This window comes from Leucoraja erinacea, chromosome 22 (genome assembly GCF_028641065.1).
Source record: "Leucoraja erinacea ecotype New England chromosome 22, Leri_hhj_1, whole genome shotgun sequence".
NCBI classification, from domain to species: Eukaryota; Metazoa; Chordata; class Chondrichthyes; order Rajiformes; family Rajidae; genus Leucoraja; species Leucoraja erinaceus.
This window is the reverse complement of record NC_073398.1, coordinates 17,295,403-17,311,378: the sequence shown is the minus strand read 5'-3', so window position 1 is coordinate 17,311,378 and position 15,976 is coordinate 17,295,403. Positions and strand designations below refer to the sequence as shown.

The 15,976-nt window shown below is 41.6% G+C and overlaps 1 protein-coding gene across 7 annotated transcripts in view; it reads right to left on the bottom strand.

Annotated features, from left to right (window-relative positions):
- Positions 1–15,976, bottom strand: part of tafa5a (TAFA chemokine like family member 5a) — a 599,853-nt gene that overhangs the window by 414,567 nt on the left and 169,310 nt on the right. The window lies entirely within an intron of this gene.

Genomic DNA, 15,976 nt, shown 5'->3' with positions numbered 1-15,976 from the left:
CCATCATAAGACAAAGTCCATCATAGACATTTTCTGAAGTAGGGTTGTGCAATGCGGTTCAAGAGCCAGATGGTTGATGGGAAGCAGCTGTTATTGAACCTGGAGGTCATAGTTCTCAGACTCATGAAACTTTTTCACTGATAGCACAAGAATAGAGTCTGGCCAGGGAAGTGTAGGTCTTTGACAAAAGAGGCAATACTTTGAGGCAGTGCTTTCTGTAGATCCCTTTGGTGGAGGAGAGGACAAAACCTGTAATGAGCCAAGCAGTGTTCCCTCTTTAACAATGAGCCAAGCAGTGTCCACCTTTCTGCAGCCTCCTTCATCCCATGGCATTCAAGTTAACAAACTAGGTCATGATGCAATCAGTCAGTATGCTCTCTACTCTACAACTGCAGAGATTCGAGAGTCTTGGGTGAAATACCAAATCTCCTCAAAACTAAGTAAGCAGCCTCTACTCTTACAAAATATCTCATCAAACTTATGGCATCTCCACACAGATTACTGTATTTTTGTTCAAATCTTTTATTTAATGGCAACGATTTCACAATTTTCCTATGAGGCTAAAATAAAATTGATTTTCTGACACACAAAATTACTCTGTCAAATTAAAAATCAGGCCAAATTTACTGCACAATAACGTGCAAGTCATGTAGCCTGGAAGCAATTCTTTCATACCAAACAAGACGCCACATCTAAATAAATCCCATCGCCCATATCCCTCTAAACCTTTCCTATCCATGCACAGTAGCTGTCCAAATGACTTAAATGTTGTTATTGTGCCTGCCCCATATACTTTATTTTGCAGCTCACTCCATATACACACACAGTGTGAAAATGTTTCCCTTTAAGTTCCTATTAAATCTTTCCCCTCTCACCTTAAAATTGTGCTCTCCCATTCTTGATTCCCCTACCCTGGGAAAAAGACAATGGTCATGCATCCCATTCAAGGGAGAGTTGGACATAGCTCTAAGGGCTAATTGAATCAAGGGATGTCGGGGAGAAAGCAAGAACAGGGTACTGATTTTGGATGATCAGCCATGATCATATTGAATGGCAGTGCTGGCTCAAAGGGCTGAATGGCCTACTCCTGCACCTATTTTCTATATATCTATGCCCATCATGATTTTATACACCTCAATAAGATTATCTCTCCTCTGTGTTCCAAGGAATAAATTTTCATGTCTGCCCAACCTCTCTCTGTAGTTCGGGACCTTACAAATCTTTTTTGCACTCTTTCCAGCTTAATGGCATCTTTCCTGTAGTATGTTGACCTAAACTGGAAATTCTCTAAGTGCAGCTTCATCAGCATCTTGTACAACTTTAACTTAGCATCTATACTCAGCACCCTGATTGATGCAGGCCAATGTACCAAAAGTCTTCTTCACCACCCCATCTATCTGCACACCATTTTCAGGGAACTAGTATTATACTCCAAGATCCCTCTGCTCTAAAACATTCCTCAGGGACCTACCATTTGCCACAACGGCATTCCTACCTTGGTTTGAATTCACAAAATGCAACACCTCAAACTTAGCTGAATTAAATTCTGTTAGCCATTCCTCAGCCCACTATGTCAGTTGATGAAGATTCTACAATATATCTAGTGTCCAAGGTACCGTCTGCTTAGTCACCTGCAAACATACTAATTATATCTTCTATATTCTCATCCAAATTGTTAATCTAGATGACAAGCAGCAATGGCCCCAGCACCAACCCTTGAGGCACACCACAAGTCACAGGCCTCCAGACTGAAAAACAACCTGCCAGCAGTACACTGCCTGCCACTGCTTCATATCATAAAGCCAATTCTGTATTCAGTTTAGTTAGTTCTCCCTCGATTGCATGTGATCAAATGTTCCAAAGCAGCCTACCATTAGAACCTTATCATAGGCCTTGCTGAATTGCATATGGACCACATCCATGGCCCTGCCCTAATCAATCTTCTTGGATACTTTTTTGAAAAACCCAATCAAGCTCTGAACTATTCTTGTTATTATTGCACTATTATTGTTTGTTTTATGTGTGGACTTATGTGGGCATGTGTGTGTATATGATCTGCATATTGGTGTATTTGTGAGTATGTGTATATATATACACACACACGCAAACTAAACTTTTTTTTCTCCCCTGTTTATTATATTGTTTACAGTGTACTATGTTATCATGTTCTGTTGTGCTGCTGCAAGTAAGAGTTTCATTGTTCTGTCTGGAACATATGACAATAAAAACTCTTGACTCTCTCTTAAAGTCTAACACAAAGTGCTGATCAGGCAGCATCTACAGAAGGCATATTCAAGATGAGAGTGCAAAATCTTAAATGAGATAGGGGCAGGTTTATCCACACAGAGGGCAGGATTGCCAACTCTCACGCATTGAGCGTGAGACTCACGCATTTCAAAGAATTCTCACGCTCTCACGCTGATCACAACATTTCTCAGGCTCAAAAAACTGCGGCTGCTGAAAGTTCAAAGTAAAGCAAAAATTGTTTTAGAGGTGATTAAAAACCACGAGGGGCATATCAGGTGAATGCATAATCTTTTCCCCAGGATATGCGATTCAAGCACCAGAGGATTGGTTTAAAGCAGGGCTATCAAACTGCCGGCCTGCAGGATGATTTTGAGGGGGAAAAAGTAGTTTAGTTTCTCCCATGCAGATGGTGTGATGGGTGAGACACAACGGCGGTGGTCCCAGCAACAACCCCCCTCCCCCCTGAGGCACGGCACACACCTTCCACCCTCACCTCTGGCGGCTCTTTCTATGTCCGTCGGCCACTCTGTCCACACCCCATGGAGTTTTAACCCCGGCCCGGAGCCAGGGGCACTGGTGCCGCCTCCAGAGCCTACTATGGGAGGTGGAACACCCCCTCCCACACCCTCCCCCCCTCGGTCGCTACGCTCCCTTGCAATTTCTCACTCTCAACTTTCACCCAATGTTGGCAGCCCTGCAGAGGGTGGAGAGTATATTGAATAAGCTGCCAAAGTAGTAGAGGTAGGTATAATGTTTAAAAGATATTTGCACAGATTCATGGATAGGAAAGGGTGAGAGGGATATGGACAAGTACGATTAGCTCAGGAATGTACGTGGTAAACATGGACAAATTAGGCAGGAGGCCCCATTTCCATGTTGTTTAAGTCTACAACTCCATCACAAAAAAAACCAATAAAACCATTTGTACTACAGCAGCTGAAAATTGATAGGATTAAGAACAAGACAGCTGTCGTCAGAAATAAGGAATGTTAGTCATGATATTTGCAACAATTGCAAATTACCCAACTCAAGAGAGCAATATAGTATAATCACTGTAAAAGGGACAAATAAAATAGCAGTAAATATTATCTCACAAGCCAGCAACAGAATGGTTTTGATGGATATTTCTCCACTGCCTCAATCAGAAATAGCACCCCAGGAGTAATGTAGGTGGGGAGATAGGGCTGGAAATCATTTATAAATATGCCCGGTTGAACAAAAAGAGCAAGAAAAAAGGGAAGTGATGTATTCCTTTATAACAGAAGACATTTATTGGACTGCAGCCTACATACAAGATTGAACGGTACAGCACAGAAACAGGCCCTCCGACCCACAATGTCTGTGCCGAACATGATGCCAAGACCAACCCTTACCTGCCTGCACATAATCCATATTCTTCCATTTCCTGCATATCCACATGCCTATCCAAAAGTCCCTTAAATGCCACTTTCATATCTGCCTCCATCATCTCCCCCAGCAATGCTTCCCAGACAATCACCACCCTCGGTTATAAAACTTGCCCTGCAGTTCTCATTTAAACTTGCCCACTCACTTTAAAGCTATGCCCTTGAGTATCTGATATTTCCATCCTGGCAAATATGTTCTGACTGTGTACCCCATCTATGCTTCTCAACTTTATAGACTTCTATCAGGTCTCCCTGCAACCTCCAACTGAGAATATTCCAGAGAAAATAATCAAATCCTGTACAACCTCTCCCAATAACTAATCATTCAAAAACATTCTGGTAAACCACTGCTGCACCCTTTCCAATGCCTCCACATCCTTCATGTAATGGGGCAACCAAACTGCATGTAATAGTCCAAATGCAACCTAATCAAAATCTTACAAACCTGCATCATAACTTCCTGACTCTTATACTCAATGTCTTGACCAATGAAGCCAAGCATACTATATGCCCTTAACCGCTCTATCTATGTGTGTTGCCACTTTCAGGATGTCAGGTACATGGACTCCAAGATCCTTATGTTGTTGTTAATGCTGTTAAGCATCATGCCATTCATTGTATATTTCCCCTTTGCATTCGGCCTCCCAAAGCGCAGCACCTCCCATTTGCTCGAATTAAACTCCATTTGCAATTTCTCCGTCCATTTCTGTAGCAGATCTACATCCTGCTGCATACTTTGACAGCCTTCCTCAATCTATTGGTGATGTCATAAAGATAATCTCTCCACTCGCCACAATTATGGACTTCAACCGCACCAGTCGCAGACGAGCCCCGTGAGGAATTAATAACTGCGAATGTCACATAAACCTTGTGCCCCTTCTGGCAACCAATTAGAGATGACAATTATGCTGGAAGCAACATTTTCTTGGCTTCTCGTGTGCCAGAGATCCTTGACCCAACTGGATTAGCAGGGAGAAATAAAATAAAAAATCAAGGGAAAATCTCCAACATTAAAGAAAACCTTTAGAAGTTAGACATGACTGATAGCTGCTGTTGTCTTTCAGCGGTTATGTTGTTATGAAATCAATTACACAATCTTTTGTCATTCGGGGAAAAACAATTTTTGATCTAAAGCAATTTGGAAATGCTTCCTCTGTTTTTGAAGCTGCTAGTTGTTTCTTTGAAAGGAACTCTGTAAAACACAAAGTGCTGGATTAACAAGCAGGGCAGGCAGTATCTCTGTTGGGCATGGATAGGCGATGTTTTGGGTCGGGACCCTTCTTCAGATATTTTCTCAGACTTCTGAAGGAGATTCCAGAGATGCTCCCTGACCTGTTCAGTTACTCCAGCACTGTGTGTTCAAAGGTTTCAAAAGTCTTTTTATTTTCACATGTACCAATTAAGGTACAGTGATATGTGAATTACCATTCAGCCATACGAAAAAAGCAACAAGAAACACAACTACATAAAAGTTAACATAAACATCCACCACAGCAGATTCCACAAATTCCACACTGTGATGGATGACAAAAAGTTCAATCTTCTTCCTCTTTATTTCTTAGTCGGGGCAGTCAAACCATCCATTGGGGCGATCAAAGCTCCCGCAGCCGGCAGCCAAAGCTCCTGCGTCACGGTGATCGAAATTCACGCGCCGGGGCAATCAAAACTCCCGCAGCTTGGAGCTCCCGATGTCGGTCTCTGACCAGAGACCGTGGGCTCCGTGATGCAAACCCGCAAGCACCCACGGTTGGCGCTCCGAGGTCAATCCCTGGCATATTTCATATCTGCCTCCATCACCTCTCCCAGCAATGCTTCCCAGCCAATCACCACGCTCGGTTATAAAACTTGCCCTGCAGTTCCACGATGTTATAATCCCGTAACATTAGGCACCCGCGGTGAAGCTCTCAGGTCTCCAGCAAAGGCCGCCAACTCCTCGATGTTAGGCCGCAGTGCAGGCAGAAATACGATATGAGAAAGAAAATGGAAAAAAAATAAAATAAATTGCATCTCCGTCGAGGTAAGAAATGAGAAAAAGTCCCCGCCCCCTCCATATAAAACAAGCTAAAGAACATTAAAAACATACTTTTAACACATACTATTAAAACACAAAGAAGGAAAGGACAGACAGACTGTTAGTGATGCAGCCATTGTTGGTGCCACTCAGTGCTCTAAGCAAGGTTCCAGTACTTGAAGTTCATTGTGTCTACTTTGAAAAGGAACTGAATTGAAATTGGAAGTTTGTGCAATTAGCATGGATTTGCTAAGTGTTATGTGATTTGTTAACCTGCTATTCTCAAATACATACCAGCGCAGGCTAATGTGCAGAATTAGCTTTTGAAAATCAGGCCCCAAATACACAGTTATAGAATTTCATGCGAAGTTTTTAATCACATGTTATCTTCAAGTATGGGTTAAAGTGTTACAGTGAAAAACTCTAATGATGCACCACTGCTTCGGTTAGCATCTATCTTCCCATTCTAATTTAACTTGCCCACAAATCAATTCATTCAATTAATTTGCTGAAGTTGCATGTTTGTCAAGTGAATGAAAATGTCAAACTATCAATAATAAGCAAGTTGGACAGCTATAATTATACTGCGAGTTCCAAATCTATACAAGTTCCATTTGAAAGAACCAAACAAGCTAATGTAAGTACCAGTGTTTGAAATCCAAATCGGCTGCTGTTCACCGTGGTTGGCAGGACAAACTGTCAACTGTTCTCCCCCCAAAAAAAACTACTTTCAGCTCTTAATAAACTCATGGGGAACAGGCACATGTAAATATTACCACCTCCAAGCATCCTTCCAGTGGCGGAGGTTTGATCCTGACTACAGATGCTGTCTGTGAGGAGTCCGTACGTTCTCCCTGTGAACGTGTGGATTTTCTCTGGGTGCTCCAGTTTCCTCCCACATTTCAAAGATATGCAGTTTGTAGGTGGGCCAAAGGGCTCAGTGGTTCCACGCTGTATCTCTAAACTGATTGGAAATAAAGATCCCTTTCTTTTTGTCCCTAGTCTGCAGGGTAGTGTTAGTGTACGTGGAGCGCTAGTTGGCACGGACCCGGTGGGCTGAAGGGCCTGTTTCCGCACAGTATCTTTAAATTAAACTTAAAATGAAACTCGATTGCACATCTACAAGAACACTGATTTGTGTGATGTAGTAAGCTGATTCACCTCCAGCTTCTCAAGGAATAGTGTAGGCAATAAATATTTAACTTTATATATGCATATTCACCCCCAAAATAAATAATTTATTTCTTCTCATTCTGTTTATTTAAAACTTATGATTTCAAGTTCAAGTTCACATTTATTGTCACATGACAGTGACATTTTAATTACCATACAAATAAAAACACAATACACGATAGAGTTTAACATAAACATCCACCACACCAGAATCAACTTTTCCCACTGTGATGGAAGGCAATAAAGTTCGGTCATCTTCCTCCTTGTTCACCCGTGGTCGGGACCTTTGAACCCTCCGCAGTCACCGCTAGGGATGTCCCGTTGTACAGGCATCAATTTTCTTTCAGTTTACTCCGCAAATCTGCAGGAACTGGTCTCTCACCACAATGCCATGGAATGTCTGGTACATTTTACAATGTACAATCACACTTTCTAAAAACAGTTCCCTTGTTATTCCAAGAGAGTGCATTATGTAACTTGCTCAAAGCTGCTATAAATTTCCTCTCGAGCTTGGTAAATTTCTTTTGCATTGCATGACCTTCTGAAAGACAATTTAAACCCAAGGTTTTAGGTATGAACCTGGAAACGAATTTACTTGGGTTGTCTTAGTTCAGTTCTTGCGTCAATTTCCAAAGTTTCTAGCTTCAAGCCCCTCTGTTGACTTAACCCAGGCTCCCATGATGGTTCAGGACTGTATTCTTAGCAGATTCAACATCCATTTCAGATGTCTCTTCAGGTGAATGCATAAACATTGTTCTTTTAGATTGCATTCTTTCCTCAACCAGTCACATTTTAGAATTGCTTTTAAGTGGTGCATTGCTGTTCCAATTCAGTACCCCCTCGATTGACATAGTAAAACATATTCATTGACAGCAAAGCATTCCAGGATAACTATAGGTCATGAAAGCTGCTATAAAAACAAGTTTCCTCTTTAATGAGCGATTATGCAAATATGTTTCAGCAATATACCAACCAATTGCATATTTCATACATGGTTGACAATCAACAGAAGTCTGCAATGGGATTTGAATTAAAACTCACTATTTGGCACAAAGTTTGTTTTTGCATTGCTTCCAACCTAGTGAATTAATGCAACATTGTCTGTCACTGCACTACTGTCTATATTGGGACTTACCAAAGCTTCTCAGCTGAAGTTCTCAAGTGCAGGACTGAGTCATAGTCACACAGCATGCAAACAAGCCCTTTGGCCCAACTTCCCCATGTTGACCAAGATGCCCCATCTACACTTGTCCCAACTGCCCAAGTTCCTCAACTTTTCCTACCCACATACTTTTAGTAAATGAGCTCAAGCTGCTGGTGGTACCTCCACTACAACATCTGCTCTGGTGCTATTGGGAGACCTCTATGTGAAGGCCAACAAGGCAGCTTGAACCTCCCGGTTAGAAAGCTGGGAAGTCTGTTTAGAGTCAATCCTGCTCAAGTACCCAGGTACTATTAAAATAAATGGGAGAATGTGTCTGTCAGGAGTAATCTGGTACACAGCCTCACCAGCGGTCAAAGCAGTTATGCAAGTGCAGCAGGGTGCCTGCACCAAGACAACTGCTATAACACATCGACATGCCAGAAGTAAAGACTTCATGAGTACAACCAGCCAAAGATCAGGGGAGTCAGTGACCTTGAGACAATGCAAGATTTGCCCATATTTTTGTTCCTGATTACTTTCATCCATTCCCCACAACACACATTTATTATGCAAAATGTATTCCCTTGTTAATTTAAGCCCCGTGGTCGTGAGGTGCTCTTCCTATCTGACGAGAACCAAAAAAAAACAAGCAAGTCATTTGTTAATGGCATAAATTTAACATTTCACTTTATCATTAAAAGTATTTAAAAATAAAATACTTGTTAACGTCTTGAAAAATGACTAGGTTGTAAAGTTACAGAATTTTCTTTCAACTCCTTCCCACAGAACTGAAAGCTGTTTGCATCAACCAATTTCCTAAAATCAAAGTGATTTAGATTGATTCATTGTTCATATGAAAACCAGCATGTTGAACAAAAGCACGACTCGAGCACAATCAAGGATCTCAGTTGTTAATTGGTCTTACAATCTAGCTTTAACTGTTCTTCAAACATTTCCTTCCATTATCCTTCATCCATCATCAATAGAATCAGATGAAAATTGTATTGGAGTACAAGACCTCACATCAGTGCTATACAAGCAGCCACCAAGAGAAAATTACACTTCCCAGTTACTTCAAAAATGGTGAACAAAGCACAATTCTACAAGTTCAGGTGTAATTCGTTCAATGCAAAAAATTGTTAATGAACAGGAACGTTGAACATCTGGTGAAGGGGAAATTCATCATTCCTCATCATCTTCAGTTCAGGAATTTTCAGACTCTGCAGTTACAGCTTAAACTTTTACTTTAAACTTCAGATATACAGTGCAAAAACAGGTCCTTCGGCCCACCGAGTTTGCGCTGACCCTCGGTCACAAGTACACTAGCAGTATCCTACACCATAGGGACAATTTACCTACAAGAAGATAATTAACCTACAAACCTGCATGTCTTTGGAGAGTGGGAGGAAATCTGAGCACCCAGAGAAAGTCCACGCACCCACCTACAAACAGCTCCCACAGTTAAGATCAAACCCAGGTTTCTGGCATTGTAAGGCAGCAACTCTACCGCTATGTCACCCCAAACTTACAATTTTAAACCTGGAAAGCCTGCAAATAGTCCAAATTATCCATCACCTCTCCCTCTGCATTTTGCACATATCGCCTTCACCTGAATCGAGGTTACTGCATGACCAGAAATTGCATGTTTCTAAAACTAGTATTTAATAGGATAACTAGCTCAAATCACTGGCACAATAGCATGTCATGTCAACAGCTGCCATTCAAATATTACCTTAGTAGAATTTATCTTTAATTGTTATAAATTTTAAGTACCCTCAAAATAATGTTTAGGCTCTTTGACTGGCTGGAATTAAAACTGTATTTAACAAGTACCACATTAAGTGAAGTGAAATGTCCAATCTACACCCACTGTTTTTTTTTCCATCTTAAATGTTAAGTATGTCTATTTTGAAATCAGCCAGCAATTAAGCCAAAAACTACCCTCAACTCTTCAGCTCACTTCAAAACTTGGAGATTGTCACAATGTTTCCTTTAAAAGTCAGATACATTACATGAAATAAATCTTGTTAGTGTATGCTTTAACCCCTTGTGTTAGAACTAATGCCCATTTTAAAAAATTGACCAGGCATCTTTGACTATGAAACAACTTCTAACAATTAAGGGCCTGTCCCACTTTCACGAACTCTGCCGAGTTTTCCCTCGACTCATACTCGCAGCATGGTCGTCACGAGGTCGTAGGAGGCCATAGGTAGGTCGTGATGCTAGTCGTAGGTACTCGTGGCATCTAGTAGGTTGGGGCGTTTTTCTAGCCAGATGAAAAATGTCCACGAGTAAAAAAGGTCGTGAATTAGGTCGGGAAAGTGGGACAGGCCCTTAAGTCTAAAAGGATTCCATTCTTGAAAACCAGTCATAACTCAATTTCTCTGTGCCTGAAAAATCTGTTTACTATGGCTACCAACTTTGTATTGCTCAACATATGCTTGCTATAACTCTCTCATTTCACTGAATAATTGTTCTAACACAACCCAATCCTTAAACTAATGGAATTTATTGCATGCAGTCATTAATGAATACCATGAAACATTTTATTGTTGTTATTCAAAAAGACCACAAAACAAAAGAACATAAGAAATATGAGCAGGAGTGAGCCAAATAGCACAGTCTGTTGTACCATACGCCACGATTGTGGCCATTTTCAGCATTATTTTCATATCTCTCGATTCTCGTAAATTTCCACGTTCACAAATGATGAGTAGAATAAGGCCATTTGGCCCATCGAAGTCTCTCTGTCATTCAATCACGGCTGATCTCTTCCTAATCCCATTTTCCTGCCGTCTCTCCTCAACCCTTGACACCCTAATTAAGAATGTGTCTATCTCTGCCTTAAAAAACATCCATTGCCTTAAAAACTATCCACTGACTTGGCCACTCTCGTGGCTGCTTGAACAATGGTCTAAACATTTATGGGAGGATTTGCATAATGTCAGATTTACATAAACCAGGCCATTTGTAATCCAGGGAAGCCCCTGCTGCAGTAATAAAAGTACCGTTCAATCAGCACAAAATAGGGAAATCCAATTTGTATGTTGGGTTGGTCCAAGTTTGTTCAAAAAGACCACAAAACAAAAGAACATAAGAAATATGAGCAGGAGTGAGCCAAATAGCACAGTCCGTTGTACCATACACCACGATTGTGACCATTTTCAGCATTATTTTCATATCTCTCGATTCTCGTAAATTTCCACGTTCATAAATGATGAGTAGAATAAGGCCATTTGGCCCATCGAGTCTACTCTGTCATTCAATCACGGCTGATCTCTGCCTCCTAATCCCATTTTCCTGCCTTCTCCTCATAACCCTTGACACCCTAATTAAGAATGTGTCTATCTCTGCCTTAAAAACAAATGTAGTCCCTCGCAGTCAGAAAAAGTTGTTCATGGGGAACAAAGGGTATTTGGAAAAGACTTGAATTTCAGTGAAATACAGGTTCAGTTGGTGTTGGGTAAATTGAAGGTAAATAGGGCATTGCCTTAAAAAATATCCACTGACTTGGCCGCCACAGCGCTCTGTGGCAATGAGTTCAACAGATTAACTACCCTCTGACAAGAAAAGGTCCTGCTCACCTCCTTTCTAAAAGAGCACACTATAATTCTGAGGCCATGATTTCTGGTCCTAGACTCTTCCACCAGTGGAAACATCCTTTCCCTATCCACTCTATTTGCACCTTTCATTATTCGGTAAATTTTTGTCAATAATTTTTGAATGAGCACAATGACAAAGCTTCCACAGTCCTCTGAGGTGAAAATTTCAAGGTCTCACCACCCAGATACGAGGATAAGATTTCAGCTACATTCCTCAGCCAAGGGAACCTTCCTTCTTGCATCTATTCTGTCATGGAGTTTGTAAGTTTCATTGAGATCGCCTCAAACCAGAGAATACAGCCTCAGTTTACACAGTCTAATGCTACCACTCCACTGTTGCAATGCACACAACCCCTGCCCCATTTAAATCTAAAGAATGGTCTCGACCCGAAACATCACCTATCCACGTCCTCCAGAAATGCTGAGTTATTCCAACACTGTGTCCTCCATCATTTAAACTCAGTTGAAAATCAAATTAAGTGTCATACATAGTGAAGCTTCAATTTATAAAAGTGATGTGGAGGTGCAAACAAACCCCCTCATTTAATCACACTGTAAAATGTCATAATGTACGACTCATGATTCATATGTCATGTCAATGATGGGCTTTCACAAAACCGGTTATAATTCACACCAAAGGACTACAGCTACATCAGACCAATCAGCAATGTTCACACAGAAACAACAACTTAATAATAATGCTTAACACTCTGCAATCACAGGATACAAGGTCCTAATTGGGCTTTTACGTGTTCTTGTGCAGCCATTAAAAACTACCTTGAAGTGTTCTTCTATTAGTGTGAAATAATTAAATTAAGATTCAACAAAAACAATTTTTATTATTTAATTAAACTGTTAAGGTACTGTTAAGTAACAAGTTAGTTGTAGCTCCATCACCACAAGCAACACCTGCCCATTGATTTTCTAGTGAGAACTCAAGGTAGAGGGCCTGTCCTAGCTACACGATTTTTTTTGGCGACTGCCGGCACCCGTCATATCGCAGCAGGTCACCGAAAAATTTCAGCATGTTGAAAATCCAGCGGCGACTAGAAAAAGGTACGAATCTTTGGGAAACTACTCACAGGCATGACACCGCGAAGTGTGACATGTTTTTTTCAACATGTTGAAAATTTTCGGCGATCTGCTGCGACTATGGCAGGTACCGGCAGTCGCCAAAATAAATTACGTAAGTAGGATAGGCCCTTTATTCAGGCAATGATCAATTTGAATGGCTTGGGGAGGACAAGATATCAGTCTGTGAACACACCAATTTACTGAACACCTGGAATGCTTCAGTCAAATCAATGTTGAAAGCTTTTCTCACTCTCTTTTTTGTAAACAGAACTTTCCCTTCATGTCTTAAAACCTCAGTTAAAATTACTTGATCAAGAACAAAGCATTTGCCAAATCAACGTCAACATTCATAAATTTTAGGTAATATCACTTGTGGTAGCTGCTGAACTTAATGTGCACGGCAGATTTTGCACAGGATCGAGCTGTATCCACTGTCTGTTAGTGTAAATAAAGAGAAAACATGTCCAAATCAGAAATGTATTCATGTCTACTTCTCCATCTGAGGCATCGGAAACTGAGGATTGCTTCCTCTCCAGTTTTGTGGGTTCTGAGGTGGCTGATCAGTCTAGTGTTAATTACAGATTAATCTGCAGATGGGGGTAAAAGACACCTGAAAGAGCAGGTTGGTGGGTTTATGTGATTTTTTACAATCACTAGACCAAGTGCAGACCCATGGGGTCTGCTCCCCCAACGCAATATTCCACCACTCAACCATTCCCCAACGCAACCCGTTCCTCCAATGCAATATTCCACCACTCACACATAGCCCCGAACTGCGCAGGTGCGGCTCAATTCCTCTCATCCTCAGCACTCCCTCCCCCTACCTCTTCTTTCCCCTCTCCTCCCCAATCCCCCCTCACCTCTCCCCTATCCTCAGTCACTCCCTCCATAACTACTCCACCTCCCTACCCACCTATGCCCCTATCCCCCTCACTATCCCTCCTCACCTCCCCCATTGCCCTTCTCGTGGTGAAACTTGTGGTGCCCACCGCCGCTGGGCCAGAGTTCATCACGGTGGGCACCACGAGTTTCGACAAGCTGTTGGAGAAGATCTCCTCCGAGAGGGCGAGTTACCGCAGCAGCGGCAGCGGAAGAGACGGACTGTCGCATCCATTCACCCGGGGGGATGGGTAGATGAGTCTGCCGTTACTGCAGAGGGCGGGCGGGGAGAGGGTGAGGGAGAAAGAGACGCGACCAGGGCCTCCACTGAACTCCCTCCCAACTCCGCCGCCGGTGATGCGGCAGACAGTAGACAAGTTACTGTGAGGAGGGGAGAGAGGAGTTTGTGAATGAGGCGGGAGAGGCCGCGGTGCAGGAAGTGGCGTCGCCATCCCAGCCGCGGCGTTGACTGACAAGAGAGGAGACCAATCTGCGCATGCGCCATTTAAGACTTTTAAAACTTAATAACTTTTAAAATATACCATTGATCTGAACAAAACATGTTGCACTTGCAGCACAGGAGAATGGTGAGTAAGTTGGTGAAAAAGTGCAGCGCTACATAAAGATCACACAACACAATTTGTAAATTTCCTCTTTGCCGACATGCTTATTCAAATAACTATAAAATCTTTCGGTTGATCTTTGAAGTACAAGCATTAAAGTGTATTCCTTGAAAGACAAATCCTGCTAAACAAGATTTCAAAGTACTTCAAAACCAGACAAAATATATATCCCGTGTCGCATTTAGATGATCCATTTTTGCAGAACAAATCTTCTTGAAGCGTACAAGGAAAATCTCCTCACACAAAATAAAATTGAAAAGGAAAATTCTTCTCAAGTTAAGCCTGTAACTAATTCAGTTAAAATCATGTCCTTCAACTCTCGTATGTTATACAAACTGGAAAACCCTGAAACTAGTCCCAGCACAGCAAGTCTGGACATATTACTGTTATTATCGTGTTACAGCACAGAGATTCCACTTTATATTAATCCAAAAGTGGAGATGTAGCTGTCAACCAACTTGCATCCAGGAACATCAGAACGTGCAGTAAATGTGAAAGTACCATGATGTTACAGTGCCAAGTGGTATATGACTAGAGAAGGACCCTCCCCATTTTCCCATCAAAATAGCTAAATGTTAAAAAAATTACAATATACCCTAAAGCACACTCGGTACTTACTGCATACCACATGCATGGGAAGGCACTTCCTCATAGGTGAGGTTCGGATGGGAGAAGGAATTTGTCTTTGTTTGCTAGTCTTACATGTAGTCAGTGCATCAGCCACTGTCGCAGCCAATTCCCCACTTACAGTTTTACCAAGTTCAATTCAAACATTGACACTGATGCAAGTATAATCAGTGGCTGATACAGTTGCACAGTCACTACTAAAGACTGATTTCTCCTTCAATTGCATTTTCTATTTTGACTGACAAAATACTCTAGCATGAATAGTACAACTACAATACAAAATTTAGATTTATCACAGCTTACCAACTTCAGATGATATATATTTCTGCTGTAAATAAAAAGTACATAATTCATCTCAAAATTGCTGTTCCAAAGCTACTACTTAATGCAGAAATCTGGAATAAAAATACATAATTGAGAGAGTCTGACAGGTGATATACCAAGCTAACACATTACCCTCTTGCATCTCAGAACTAGGACTGATGTAATCTTGCAAGGAAACAGAATGGAAGAATTCTCTGTACTCTGTAAATATCCCAGCTGAAATGATCAGCTTTTACTATTCAACCCAGAACAGCTGAAAGACCAAAGAGTCAGCATGGATTTAGTTTAGCGATACAGCATGGAAACAGGCCCTTTGGCCAATGAAGTCCGCACCAGCTAATGATCCCCGCACACTAACCCTATCCTGCACACACTGGGGACAATTTACACTTATACCAAGCAAATCAACCTACAAACCTTTGGAGTGTGGGTGGAAACCGGAGGAAATCCACACTGTCACGTGGAGAACGTACAAACTCCGTACAGACAGCACCAGTGGTCAGGATCGAACCCAGGTCTCCGGCTCTGCAAGGCAGTAATTCTACTGCTGCGCCACAACGCCGATCCAAATGACCTAGTGTGGCATTATAAGATAACAGCAACAGACCCATTTCAAGCATAGACTGGTGTAAGTTGTAGAACAATTGTCAGCTTCCAGAACATTGTGCCCAATAACCCTCTTGCTATTTACTAAGGTGATGGCCAATCCTTCACCTCATGTTGCACACTATCCAATTGCTTATAGATTCCAAATAGTTACTCAAATCTCTGTTATGATCAGCCCCAACATTATCGAATAGAATCATGGAATTATTGTGGCACACGAGGGCAACATTCAGCTCATTCAAAGCTAATTCCAACTGGAG